This window comes from Stegostoma tigrinum, chromosome 39 (assembly GCF_030684315.1).
Source record: "Stegostoma tigrinum isolate sSteTig4 chromosome 39, sSteTig4.hap1, whole genome shotgun sequence".
Classification (NCBI taxonomy): domain Eukaryota; kingdom Metazoa; phylum Chordata; class Chondrichthyes; order Orectolobiformes; family Stegostomatidae; genus Stegostoma; species Stegostoma tigrinum.
In genome coordinates, this window is record NC_081392.1 from 14,385,460 (window position 1) to 14,398,657 (window position 13,198).

At 50.6% G+C, this 13,198-nt stretch overlaps 1 protein-coding gene across 4 annotated transcripts in view; it reads left to right on the forward strand.

Annotated features, from left to right (window-relative positions):
- Positions 1–8,088: 8,088 nt before the first annotated feature.
- Positions 8,089–13,198, forward strand: part of clasrp (CLK4-associating serine/arginine rich protein) — a 61,560-nt gene continuing 56,450 nt past the window's right edge. For 3 of the 4 annotated variants that reach the window (XR_009443057.1, XM_059641022.1, XM_059641024.1), the window contains exons 1-2: positions 8,089–8,210; positions 11,520–11,642. The gene's annotated coding sequence lies outside the window, so the exon portion shown is untranslated. The remainder of the gene's footprint in view (positions 8,211–11,519; positions 11,643–13,198) is intronic. The other variant, XM_059641023.1, reaches the window with a different exon arrangement.

Genomic DNA, 13,198 nt, shown 5'->3' on the forward strand with positions numbered 1-13,198 from the left:
AATGTGAGGCTGGATGAACACAGCAGGCCAAGCAGCATCTCAGGAGCACAAAAGCTGACGTTTCGGGCCTAGACCTTCTTCAGTTCCCATTATCTCTGACCTCTCTGGAGGGTCTAGGCCCGAAACGTCAGCTTTTGTGCTCCTGAGATGCTGCTTGGCCTGCTGTGTTCATCCAGCCTCACATTTTATTATCTTGGAATTCTCCAGCATCTGCAGTTCCCATTATCTCATGTACCAGGGAATTCCCGGAGGCCTGGCATTCCAACTGGAACTCCGTCAACAAATGCATTGAACTGGACTCAATATACAAGCCACTGAAAAACAGAACTGGAAGTGATGCCAATCACCCCAGCAAACAGAGGCATTATAAACAACAAGTGGGACAGAACACCAACGCCTCACCGGACGCACGCTGATGATGTTACTGAGCAGGGTGATGAAACGTCTGCAATCAAACCCTGGCTTGGCGAGCAAATTTTTTAGACAGACAGTGGTTTGTGTGCAGAATGAACTTCCAGAGGAAGTGGTGGATGTGGGTACAATTAGTGTTTAAAAGATGTTTGGATAAGTATGTGAATAGGAAAAGTGTGGAGGGTTATGGGTCAGGAGGAGGCAGGTGAGACCTGTTTAGTTTGGGATTGTGTTCGGCAAGCACTGGTTGGACCGAAGAGTCTGTTTCCGTGCTGTATGACTGACTGTAAATGTCGGTCCGATAATGTCTATGACTAGAGAAATACAGACATACGCTCTCAAAATTGGCTGTCTAAAATGTGCAAGTTGTCCAAAAATAGACATTTTCAGAAAGTACCTGACTTCTTGTTTTTTCCTCAAATTTTACTCAATTTAAAATAAAAAGTACGTGGAAAATCTGGCAAGGTGTTGTCTGGCACCAGAATTGTTGGTAGTTTTGTCAAGTTTGAGCCAGTCCTTGCTCCAAGTGACCATTGACCCTACCAACGACCCAGTTTGGCCCAACCTGCCCAGTGCCCAAAACATTTGGCTAAAATCTGGCAACATCCAGAAGGCCTAAGGCTATTTTCAGGTTAATGACATTTTGTCAAAATGAGAAAAGAAATAGGTTTTAAGCAAAGGGAGTGAGGATGAGTGGGAAATATATAAAAAGCAGGTTTTGTGGTCAGCTGGATAATGAGAGATTAAATCTCCTTTTTACCTTCATCCACCCTGCTCCCATCCCTTCACTTGGTGACATTGTTGCTCAGGTTCTCTCCACAGATTATGCCTGATTGTGAGTATTTTCAGCATTTTGTACCTCAATTTGAGATTTCCTGCAGCTGTGGTAGCTTGCTGTCAAGCTTGTAACAATGATGGTTTCACAGCAGAAGTATTAAAGAAATGCTTTGTAAATATATCCTGATTCACAACCATGTGGCCAACCTAGCCTTGGTGTCTCTCAGACTTCAAGGAATTTTCTAAAGGTTTGTTTCCCAAGAACAGATACAGCGTGTCTACCTCAGTGCTGAGGAGCTAGCTATTTACTTGGAGTTTTATCTTAGCTGCTTCCAAAGTGGCTCCAATTATGTAATTTAGCAATATCAATTCCTCTTCCTCGGGCTGTTTTATTTGCAAGGCCTAGGAATGACATAACTGACAATCTGTCCTGGACTTCCCATATAGATACATTGGATACATTTAAGTGACTCTTGGATAGGCATATGGATGAAAGTACAATGTTGGGAATGCAGAGTAGTTTGGTCTTGGTAGGATAATAGGTCAGCACAACATTGTGGGCCGAAGGGCCTGTACTGTGTAGATGCAACGGTCAAGAAAGCACAACAATGCTGCTTCTTCCTCAGGTAGCATTGGAAATTTGGCATGTCCATAAGGACCCTCTCTCTAACCTTTACAGATGCACCATAAAAAGCACTCTATCTGGGTGCGTAATGGCTTGGTATGCCAACTGCTTTGCTGAGGACCGTTAAGAAACTACAGAAAGTTACGTGTGTAGCCCAGAACATTACAGAAGCCAACCTCCCATCCATGGACTCCAATTACACTTCTTGCCGCAGAAAGGCTCCCAACATCAAAGACCCCTCCCACCCCACAAATGCTCTCCTACAACCTCTTCCATGAGGCAGAAGATGCAGAAGCTTGAGAACAGACACCAACAGGTTTAAGATCAGGTTCAAGAACAGCTTCTTCCCTGCAGTTTATCTGCTGAATGGACCTTGCTAACTTCAAGTAATATTGATCTTGCTAATGTTGATGCATACCTCCTGTAACCTGTAGGTGTCGCTCTGTCTAAGCACCCTATGATCAGCATGTCCTTGTTTGCTATGATCTGCCTGTACTGCTCGCAAAACAGAGCTTTTCACTGTACTTGCGTACGTGTGATGACAATGAATCAAGTCAAGTCAAGCCCTGTCTGGAGGTGACATCACACTCTGGCCTGAACAGTACATGTTTTGCCTGTTTCAGTAGTCTTGTCTAGGGGTGGACCCTCTTGACTACAAGTGCAGAATGGTCACTGTTGCTCCTTGCTGGAGAAACTTCCTGCCTGGTTCTGGAACCATGTGATCCCTGACTCCTATCACCTTTCTTTGGCAATGAATGGGAGGTGTGAGCAATATCTGCTGGAAATTTGGCTCTGCACTGTGTAGCTAGTCAAAGCCTGAGGATGGTACTGCGTATGGACTCCTGAATCTCCTGAGCCTCTTTTTCTGTGTCTTCATGGGAAAGAGCCAGTTCTATGGCTTTCTTGAGGTCCCACTATGGTTTGGTCAATAGTTTTCTTTGGGTCACAGAATTGTTAATTCCACAAACCTTAACATTTCGCAAAGGGCTGATCTGTACTCCCAGTTTCGCCAATTTCTGCAATCTTGTCAAGAACTCAGTGAATGGTTCCTCAGGAAGTTTATTTACTATCTTAAACCTGCAATTTAACAGATGGTTTAGCGTTGTAGTGGTCTGCAACCATACTTATCAATTCATCAAAGGAAACAAAACAAGGAACTGTGGATGCTGAAGGTCGGGGGGGGGGGGTGGTGGAACTGGAGAAGCTCACCAGGTCTGGGAGCATCTGTGCAAAATAAGCATAGTTGGCTTTTCGATTCTGGTAACTCTTCATCTGGTGAGTATTCTGATGAAGTCAGCAGACTCAAAACGTTGACTCTGATTTCTTCCCACAGGCATCCACAAATACTGAGTTTCTCCAGCAGTTTTTGTTTTTAGTTCACCAAAGGATTTGACTGCATGGTTGCTGGTAAGACTAAACTCTTTACGATGCTGAAAGTAAGTAGCCAGGGGAATGACGTTTTGTCAATGATCCCGTCGTATCCCGTTTGCTTGAAAAAACTATCTAAATCTCTTGGCATACTGGGGCTAATCCTCCACACCATCACCATAATGTCCAATTTACCAAACAACTGCATTTCTGGGTTCATTGAAAGGCAAGGCTGTCTGAAACTTTCCTTTCAGTGCCAACGTAAAATCTCGAGAAGCCTGACTGGAAAGGAGCACCGTTTATAGTTGAACACCAAAATAGAGCCATTACTCATGGTGTATATAGACTAGTCCAAGACTAGGAAAAACCATTCTGCAGACCCATCTCTGGATCTCAGATTCCCTGCAGACCTTTAAAGGAGTCATCAAAAAAGGAAAGTTAGGCGGTTCTGAGACTGAAACCACCATGAGATTTGTGGTTTATTTTTTAATCGCACAGTTTAACCAGAGTGTGTGATTCTTTGATATACTGTTAATGAGACCCAAGGGATATGCTGTTGTAATGCATGCATTGTTCAGATTGGTTGAGAATGTTCAGTTGAACACCAAGTGTTTCTAACCTGTTACTTTTTTCACACTAATTGTTCATTGATCATTGAAAATTAAAATTAGTTAGATTCCAAGTTAAAAGTTTCCAATTAAATGGTTTTCACGCAGGAATTCTTTGTTTACAAGCAATAGACTGTTACACAGAGTGAAAACCTTCACACAAATGTTTTGCTTGAAAAGAGAGGAGAAGGGGTTCAGATGTAAGGGAAGACCCAACCAGCCATATAAAGGCAGGTATTGAATATATCATTTAGAGGCTGGACTCTGTGCCGTACAGGCTGTTCCCTGAGATGCACACCAAGAATCAACTGCAACTGGAGAACCATGAACTCAGTGAAACATGCTCATTGCTCTACCCCAAAACTTGGTCTTCTAATGCAAAGAGTTGACTTCAACCAAGTGTTGCAGACAGGCACATTCCAAGGTTCAGGACTACATACCGAGGATTAAGAATTAGAATTAGATTTATTGTCACATGTACTTAAGTACAAAGTGCAGGAGTACAATGAGAAGTGTACAATCTCATCACACAAGGTGCCATTTTAGGTGCAATGTACCTAGGTACAAAAATAGAGAAATACAGATGAAAGCTAAAAGTTGTACATTACAGTTTTTCATAGTAATAAATTAGGAATGTAAAGAAATAAAGTTAAATGTTACAGTCCTTCTGTAGCCTACAGTCTCTCCACATTGTGGGCTTTCCACATGTGGTCTCACGCTCCCTGCACTACCAAAATTGAGGTCTGTGACAGGTTGACTGCACTGGGCCCCAGTCTGCCAGCCAACCCCTCTGGGTTCCCAGCCTGCTGGCAGCTTCTCTCTGGCCCGTCAATCATTGGCCTTTCTGCCCTACCCCAGCCTGTCAACTGCTGGCTACCCTGCTTCACACCAGGCCCTCAGCTGCAGCAGCACCACCGCGGGCTTCGTGAGACAAGGTAGGTTAAAAATAACCAAAAAAATGTGTTTTAAAAAGAGGAGTGGACGGAGAGGACGAGCCCCTGGTTGAGCCCAGACATTGCCTGTGCTGCTGTTGCCATCTTAAAAATAAAATAAACTTGGAGCAGCTGCTGCCAAGGTACAGTGGAGAAAAACAACTGTCTTTGGTTCTTCTCATTTGAAAAGATAGTTATGAAATCAAAGTGGCTAGAAGATGCTAGGTTCTCTATGCTCTAATAGGTACAGCTATGAACTACACATCTGTTTGCTAGAAGAGCAGTCTGCAGATTGATGTTAAATAGCAACACTAGCTTGTCCCTGAAGCTTATTAATTCAAATTTAGGACTGTAAGAATGAAACCTAATCAAATATCTATAGAATGTGTGACAGAAGAGGAAAAAGAAAGTGTTAAATTTAAATCTGAGACAGATCATACCTTTGCTTAACAAACAAATTAAGAAATATGGGCCAAAGGCAGGTGCATGCAATTAGGCCGTGGATCAACTGTGATCCCAATGAATGGCAGATCAGGCCTAAGGGGCGAAATGGCCTCCTCCTGTTCCTATATTCTTATATAAATGTAATGGATTCAATATTTAAGCACTGATATTGGAGAAAGGATTTGAGAATATGAGGGAAATCACGGTTAAGGAAAGCTTGCAAAATAGTATTCCAGTTTTGAGATAATAAAATGTGAGGCTGGATGAACACAGCAGGCCAAGCAGCATCTCAGGAGCACAAAAGCTGACGTTTCGGGCCTAGACCCTTCATCAGAGAGGGGGATGGGGAGAGGGAACTGGAATAAATAGGGAGAGGGGGAGGCGGACCGAAGATGGAGAGTAAAGAAGATAGGTAGAGAGAGTGTAGGTGGGAAGGTAGGGAGGGGATAGGTCAGTCCAGGGAAGACGGACAGGTCAAGGAGGTGGGATGAGGTTAGTAGGTAGCTGGGGGTGCGGCTTGGGGTGGGAGGAAGGGATGGGTGAGAGGAAGAACCGGTTAGGGAGGCAGAGACAGGTTGGACTGGTTTTGGGATGCAGTGGGTTGGGGGGGAAGAGCTGGGCTGGTTGTGTGGTGCAGTGGGGGGAGGGGACGAACTGGGCTGGTTTAGGGATGCAGTAGGGGAAGGGGAGATTTTGAAACTGGTGAAGTCCACATTGATACCATATGGCTGCAGGGTTCCCAGGTGGAATATGAGTTGCTGTTCCTGCAACCTTCGGGTGGCATCATTGTGGCAGTGCAGGAGGCCCATGATGGACATGTCATCTACAGAATGGGAGGGGGAGTGGAAATGGTTTGCGACTGAGAGGTGCAGTTGTTTGTTGCAAACTGAGCGGAGGTGTTCTGCAAAGCGGTCCCCAAGCCTCCGCTTGGTTTCCCCAATGTCGAGGCTTGGGGACCGCTTTGCAGAACACCTCCGCTCAGTTCGCAACAAACAACTGCACCTCCCAGTCGCAAACCATTTCCACTCCCCCTCCCATTCTCTAGATGACATGTCCAAAATGGGCCTCCTGCACTGCCACAATGATGCCACCCAAAGGTTGCAGGAACAGCAACTCATATTCCGCCTGGGAACCCTGCAGCCATATGGTATCAATGTGGACTTCACCAGTTTCAAAATCTCCCCTTCCCCCACCGCATCCCAAAACCAGCCCAGTTCGTCCCCTCCCCCCACTGCACCACACAACCAGCCCAGCTCTTCCCCCCCCACCCACTGCATCCCAAAACCAGTCCAACCTGTCTCTGCCTCCCTAACTGGTTCTTCCTCTCACCCATCCCTTCCTCCCACCCCAAGCCGCACCCCCAGCTACCTACTAACCTCATCCCACCTCCTTGACCTGTCCGTCTTCCCTGGACTGACCTATCCCCTCCCTACCTCCCCACCTACACTCTCTCCACCTATCTTCTTTACTCTCCATCTTCGGTCCGCCTCCCCCTCTCTCCCTACTTATTCCAGTTCCCTCTCCCCATCCCCCTCTCTGATGAAGGGTCTAGGCCCGAAACGTCAGCTTTTGTGCTCCTGAGATGCTGCTTGGCCTGCTGTGTTCACCCAGCCTCACATTTTATTATCTTGGAATTCTCCAGCATCTGCAGTTCCCATTATCTCTGATAGTATTCCAGTTTTGACTTAGTTAGAACTTCATATGATCTAGTATTGAGGACAGTGGCTCAGTGGTTAACCTGCTGCCTCACAGCACTCGGGTCACAGATTCAATTCGACCCTCAGGCAACTGTCTGTTTGGAGTTTGCACATTCTTCCCGTATCTACATGGGTTTCCTCCGGGTGCTGCGGTTTCCTCCCATAATCCAAAGATGTGTGGGTTAGGTTGGGAAATTACTGATAGTGTCCAGAGATGTGCAGGCCAGGTGGATTAGCCCTGGGTAATGCACAGTTATAGGGAAGGGGAGTGGGATGCTCCTCAGGGTGTCAGTGAGGACTTGATGTGCCAAATGGCTGCTTCAACACTGTAGGAATTCTATCATGAAGTAATGTGGCATCAAGCCCATCATTTTAAGTCCACCACTACCCATCTTTACATTGGTTCCACTTGTCTTCATCAGGATGATCATCCTAGCAGCTCAGGCCTGGTTTAGCAAGCAGCACCCCCTCGTCTAGATATGTGGCAAGAAAACTCAAGCAGCGCAACAAAATTCAGATCAAAGCAGTCCCAGGCCAGCACCCACCACATCACACCTTCAACATCCACTCCATCCAACACTGAAGCTCAGTAGCAGCAGTGTACCGTCGACAAGATGCACAACAGCACCTTCCAAATCCGTGATCTCTACCATTTAGAAAGACAAGGGGCAGTAGAAATATGGAAACATTACTGCCCTGCAGGTTCCCCTCCAAACCACATACTTGGAAATATGTCAGCATTCCTTTGGTGTTGCTGGATCAAAGTCTTTGAATTTCCTCCCCAATAACATTGAGGTTACCTACACAACACGAATTGCACTGCGATCTTCTCAAGGGGCAGCTAGAATGGACAATAAATAATGAGACAACCGGCAATGCCCACATTACATTAATGAATTAAAAGAAGAAAATCTTAGTGTAAGTTATTTTCTGGGATATCAATATCGCAATTTATACTTTATCTCTGTTTCCCTCCGTTCCTGTGAATTAATAAAAAATAATGTGGATATTAGTTTGTGATGCTGGTACGACTGAAACCGAAACAAAATAAATGATTGAAAACAGCTCCAAATGTATGTAATAGACATTCCGCGGAACTGATAGTGGAGCTGAACTGCCGGAGAAGGTCTTTTCCTGGAGTACCTGGAGCGGGGCGGAAGTGGCCGGGAGGGAGCACATGGTAGCGGACAGTGCGGGGCAGAAGTTGTGTGCGCGGTCAGGCACAAGGTGGGGGGCGGAGAGGGAAAAGATGGCGGAGAGTGGGTAGAGCTTTACACCAGGTAAACGCTGGGTGTGGTGGAGGGGGTCAGAAAGGGAAACTGGAAGGAAAGACACCTCACTTACAAAGGTGAGAGGAACTCGGAAAGTAAGGTCTGAGGCTGCCGGGGAATTGCGAAAGGATCGGTTGTGTCGGAGAAAAGTGTACGGGGGAGGGGCGCTGCTGAAGGCGGGGTGAGAAAAGAATAGGATGGGGGTGTAAATTAAGGGGGCGAACAGAGTTTAGGGGAGTAAACTGGGAGGGTGTGACGGGGCTAGGGCTGTAAATGGGGAAGGCGGGTGTTAGGAGTATGCATTGGGGGAGCGGGGGTCGGGGGTACGCACTGAGGGGGGAGGGGGGGAGCGGGGGTACGCACTGAGGGGGGAGGGGGGGAGCGGGGGTACGCACTGAGGGGGGAGGGGGGGAGCGGGGGTACGCACTGAGGGGGGAGCGGGGGTACGCACTGAGGGGGGAGCGGGGGTACGCACTGAGGGGGGAGGGGGGAGCGGGGGTACACACTGAGGGGGGAGGGGGGGAGCGGGGGTACGCACTGAGGGGGGAGGGGGGGAGCGGGGGTACGCACTGAGGGGGGAGGGGGGAGCGGGGGTACGCACTGAGGGGGGAGCGGGGGTACGCACTGAGGGGGGAGGGGGGGAGCGGGGGTACGCACTGAGGGGGGAGCGGGGGTACGCACTGAGTCGGGGGTCGGGGGTACGCACTGAGGGGGGAGCGGGGGTCGGGGGTACGCACTGAGGGGGGGAGCGGGGGTACGCACTGAGGGGGGAGGGGGGGAGCGGGGGTACGCACTGAGGGGGAGGGGGGGGAGCGGGGGTACGCACTGAGGGGGGGAGCGGGGGTACGCACTGAGGGGGGGAGCGGGGGTACGCACTGAGGGGGGAGCGGGGGTACGCACTGAGGGGGAGGGGGGGAACGGGGGTACGCACTGAGGGGGGAGCGGGGGTACGCACTGAGGGGGGGAGCGGGGGTACGCACTGAGGGGGGAGCGGGGGTACGCACTGAGGGGGGGAGCGGGGGTACGCACTGAGGGGGGAGCGGGGGTACGCACTGAGGGGGGAGCGGGGGTACGCACTGAGGGGGGAGGGGGGGAGCGGGGGTACGCACTGAGGGGGGAGGGGGGAGCGGGGGTACGCACTGAAGGGGGAGGGGGGGAGCGGGGGTACGCACTGAGGGGGGAGCGGGGGTACGCACTGAGTCGGGGGTCGGGGGTACGCACTGAGGGGGGAGCGGGGGTCGGGGGTACGCACTGAGGGGGGGAGCGGGGGTACGCACTGAGGGGGGAGGGGGGGAGCGGGGGTACGCACTGAGGGGGAGGGGGGGGAGCGGGGGTACGCACTGAGGGGGGGAGCGGGGGTACGCACTGAGGGGGGGAGCGGGGGTACGCACTGAGGGGGGAGCGGGGGTACGCACTGAGGGGGAGGGGGGGAACGGGGGTACGCACTGAGGGGGGAGCGGGGGAGCGGGGGTACGCACTGAGGGGGGGAGCGGGGGTACGCACTGAGGGGGGAGCGGGGGTACGCACTGAGGGGGGAGCGGGGGTACGCACTGAGGGGGGAGGGGGGGAGCGGGGGTACGCACTGAGGGGGGAGGGGGGGAGCGGGGGTACGCACTGAGGGGGGAGGGGGGAGCGGGGGTACGCACTGAAGGGGGAGGGGGGGAGCGGGGGTACGCACTGAGTCGGGGGTCGGGTGTACGCACTGAGGGGGGAGCGGGGGTCGGGGGTACGCACTGAGTCGGGGGTCGGGGGTACGCACTGAGGGGGGAGCGGGGGTCGGGGGTACGCACTGAGTCGGGGGTCGGGGGTACGCACTGAGGGGGGAGCGGGGGTCGGGGGTACGCACTGAGGGGGGAGCGGGGGTACGCACTGAGGGGGGAGGGGGGGAGCGGGGGTACGCACTGAGGGGGGAGGGGGGGGAGCGGGGGTACGCACTGAGGGGGGAGCGGGGGTACGCACTGAGGGGGGGAGCGGGGGTACGCACTGAGGGGGGAGGGGGGAGCGGGGGTACGCACTGAGGGGGGGGGGAGCGGGGGTACGCACTGAGGCGGGAGGGGGGGAGCGGGGGTACGCACTGAGGGGGGAGGGGGGGGAGCGGGGGTACGCACTGAGGGGGGGGGGAGCGGGGGTACGCACTGAGGGGGGAGGGGGGGGAGCGGGGGTACGCACTGAGGGGGGAGGGGGGGAGCGGGGGTACGCACTGAGGGGGGAGGGGGGGGAGCGGGGGAACGCACTGAGTTGGGGGGAGCGGGGGTACGCACTGAGGGGGGAGGGGGGGTCGGGGGTACGCACTGAGGGGGGAGCGGGGGTACGCACTGAGCGGGGAGTTGGGCTCGGGTACGCACTGAGGGGGGGAGCAGGCGTCGGTGGTATGCACTGAGTGAGGGAGCGGGGGTCGGGGGTACGCACTGAGGGGGGAGTTGGGCTCGGGTACGCACTGAGGGGGGGAGCGGGGGTTGGGGGTCGGTGGTACGCACTGAGTGAGGGAGCGGGGGTCGGGGGTACGCACTGAGGAGGGGGGGAGCGGGGGTCTGGGGTATGCACTGAGGCGGGAAGCGGGGGCCGGGGGTATGAATTAGGAGGGGAAGGAGGGTTGGGGGTGATTAGGGGTGTAAATTGGGTGGGTCAGGGGAAGGAGTGTATAAATTGGGAGGGTTGAGCCTAAATTTGGATGTGGTGCTTAAGTTGGGAGGAGGGAGTATATGAGGGAGCAACGGGTGCAGATGAAGGTCAGAATGGGAAAGGATGGAGGATGAGATATGTGGGGGGTAACAAGTTGAAGATGAATGAGGAGGTGGAGGGTATGAGGTTGCTGGGTAGTGATGGGTAAGTGGAGAGGTGTTATGAGTGATGTGTGGAAAGAGTAGGGGAGGGAAAGATGAGGGAGGAGATCAAGGCGAATGTTGAAGTGAGTTGAAGGTGAACGGGAGGGGTGAGGGGTTACGGAAGGAGTGTTGAAAGTGAGAGGGTTGGGATGAGATGAGGGGGGCAAGAGGTAGGGGGAGGGGGTCAGGAGGAATGTAGTTGAGGGTAGGAAGAGTGGGTGGAGAGATGTAGGGAGATGGCAGGAGTGGGGACAGGTGCAAGGGAGGCAAAGTAGAATTAGAGGTGGGAGGGCAATGGATGGATCACCTGATCCAGGGAATTGTCTCTAATACCTTGAAGCAATGTAATTTAAGTGATATGTGGCAGGGTGCATTTTGTAAAACCAATTGGTAAAAAAATGACAAAAATGTCTGAGCGTCAACTGCAGAGCGGGAGAGAATCAAAGTTAAAATTTCAGACTGGTATTGAAAGACCTCTGTTGACCCCTCTGTGTAAGATCCCAGAGGAGTGAGTTTTTATTCCCACTTAACAAATGACACATCCATTCTGTCTCTCTCCAGGTTGAACGCCACTACTCTACCTGTCTTTTCACCTTCAGCAGAGCTGCTCTGTGCCTCTTGTACAAGTGAAGTGAGCGAGTAATGTTTTTTCAAGGGCACACAAACGTTTAAGGGATTGAGACAGTATGTATTCCGTTTTTTGTCATAGTGTCTTCGGCTTAAATTCCACTGAATTGGTATATTTCCATAAATTCGTCCATCCCCACCTTCCACGAAAACTAGGAGCAAGTGGAGGTGATTCAACTTGTACTTGCTTCGCCATTTGATACGGTCATGACTGATCTCTTGTCAGCCTCAACTCCACTTCCTCGCCTGCTCTCCATAACGCTTCAACCCATTGTTTTTAAACATTTATCTTATCACCTCCTTAAATTTATTCAATATGCCAGCGTCCATTGAACTCGAGTAGTGAACTCCACAGATTCTCAACCCTTTGGGGTGGTGATGGCTTAGTGATATTATTGCTGGACTGTTAATCCAGAGACCCAGGTGATGTTCTGGGACCTGGCTCCAAAACCTGCCACAGCAATGTTAGAATTTGAATTCAATAAATTCATGGAATTAACAATCTAATGATGACCCTGAAACCATTGCTGATTGTTGGAAAAACCCGTCTAGTTCACTCATGTCCTTTAGGGAAGGAATTTGCCATCTGGCCTGGACTACATATGACTCCAAACCCATGACAAAATGATTGATTGTCAGCTGCCTTCTCGGATGAGCAATAAAAGCCAGCAATGTTCTCATCCTGTGAATGAATAAAGATAATTTCTTCTCATCTCTGTTTTAAATGTGCTAGCCCTCATTCTAAAATTATGACCTATCGTTCTAGATTGCCCAACGAAGAAATGTTCTTTCTGCAATTACTCTGTCGGTCCCCTCAGTTAGATCTCCCCTCATTCTTCTAAACTCCAGAAATATAGGCCTAAACTGCTCAAACTGTCTTCATAAGATAAGCACGTCATCTCTGGAATCAGTCTAGTGAACATCCTCTTAACTATCTCCATGACAATTATCCCTCAAGGGTAACAAACCTCTATGCAGTCTCACTAAGGTCTTGTACATTTGCAGCAATACTTCCATACTTTTATACTCTCTTCATTTAACAATAAATGCCATAATTCCATACACCTTCCTTAATACTTGCTGTACTAGCATACTACTTTTCTGCTCAAAATACTGAAATTGATGTCATAAAGAAACTTCCGAGGTGTCTCATGGTTTTGATTCAGCAATAACAATAGAACAGTATTAAGTATTCAAGGTGTCATGTGTCAAGGAAGGGACCTGAAAGCTATGATGTGCCCTTGCTCCTTAAAACCCAAACCCTGATAGAGTGTCCATTTTCTTTGTCCCTCATCAAAATGCCTTGGGATGTTGTTCAAAGCTAAAGATGCTGTGTCCTCATCTTTGGAGATTCTCAAGCTGCTCTCTGCATGTTTCATTTTACCTGTTTGGGATTCACTGTACTCAAATTTGACCCCTGTGAGAACCACATACACTCACTGGCATCTGTTGAGTTAGTTTACTGCCCTTGACTCTTATCCATACCACCTGTCAACATCACTTTTTTTTGCATCTGAATCAAGATTACAACACTAAGTGCATTTGAAAATGCACTACTATCCAGGCTTTGGTCCTCTATTGGCGATCATTTATCTATAGTTAACAGTCTGTTT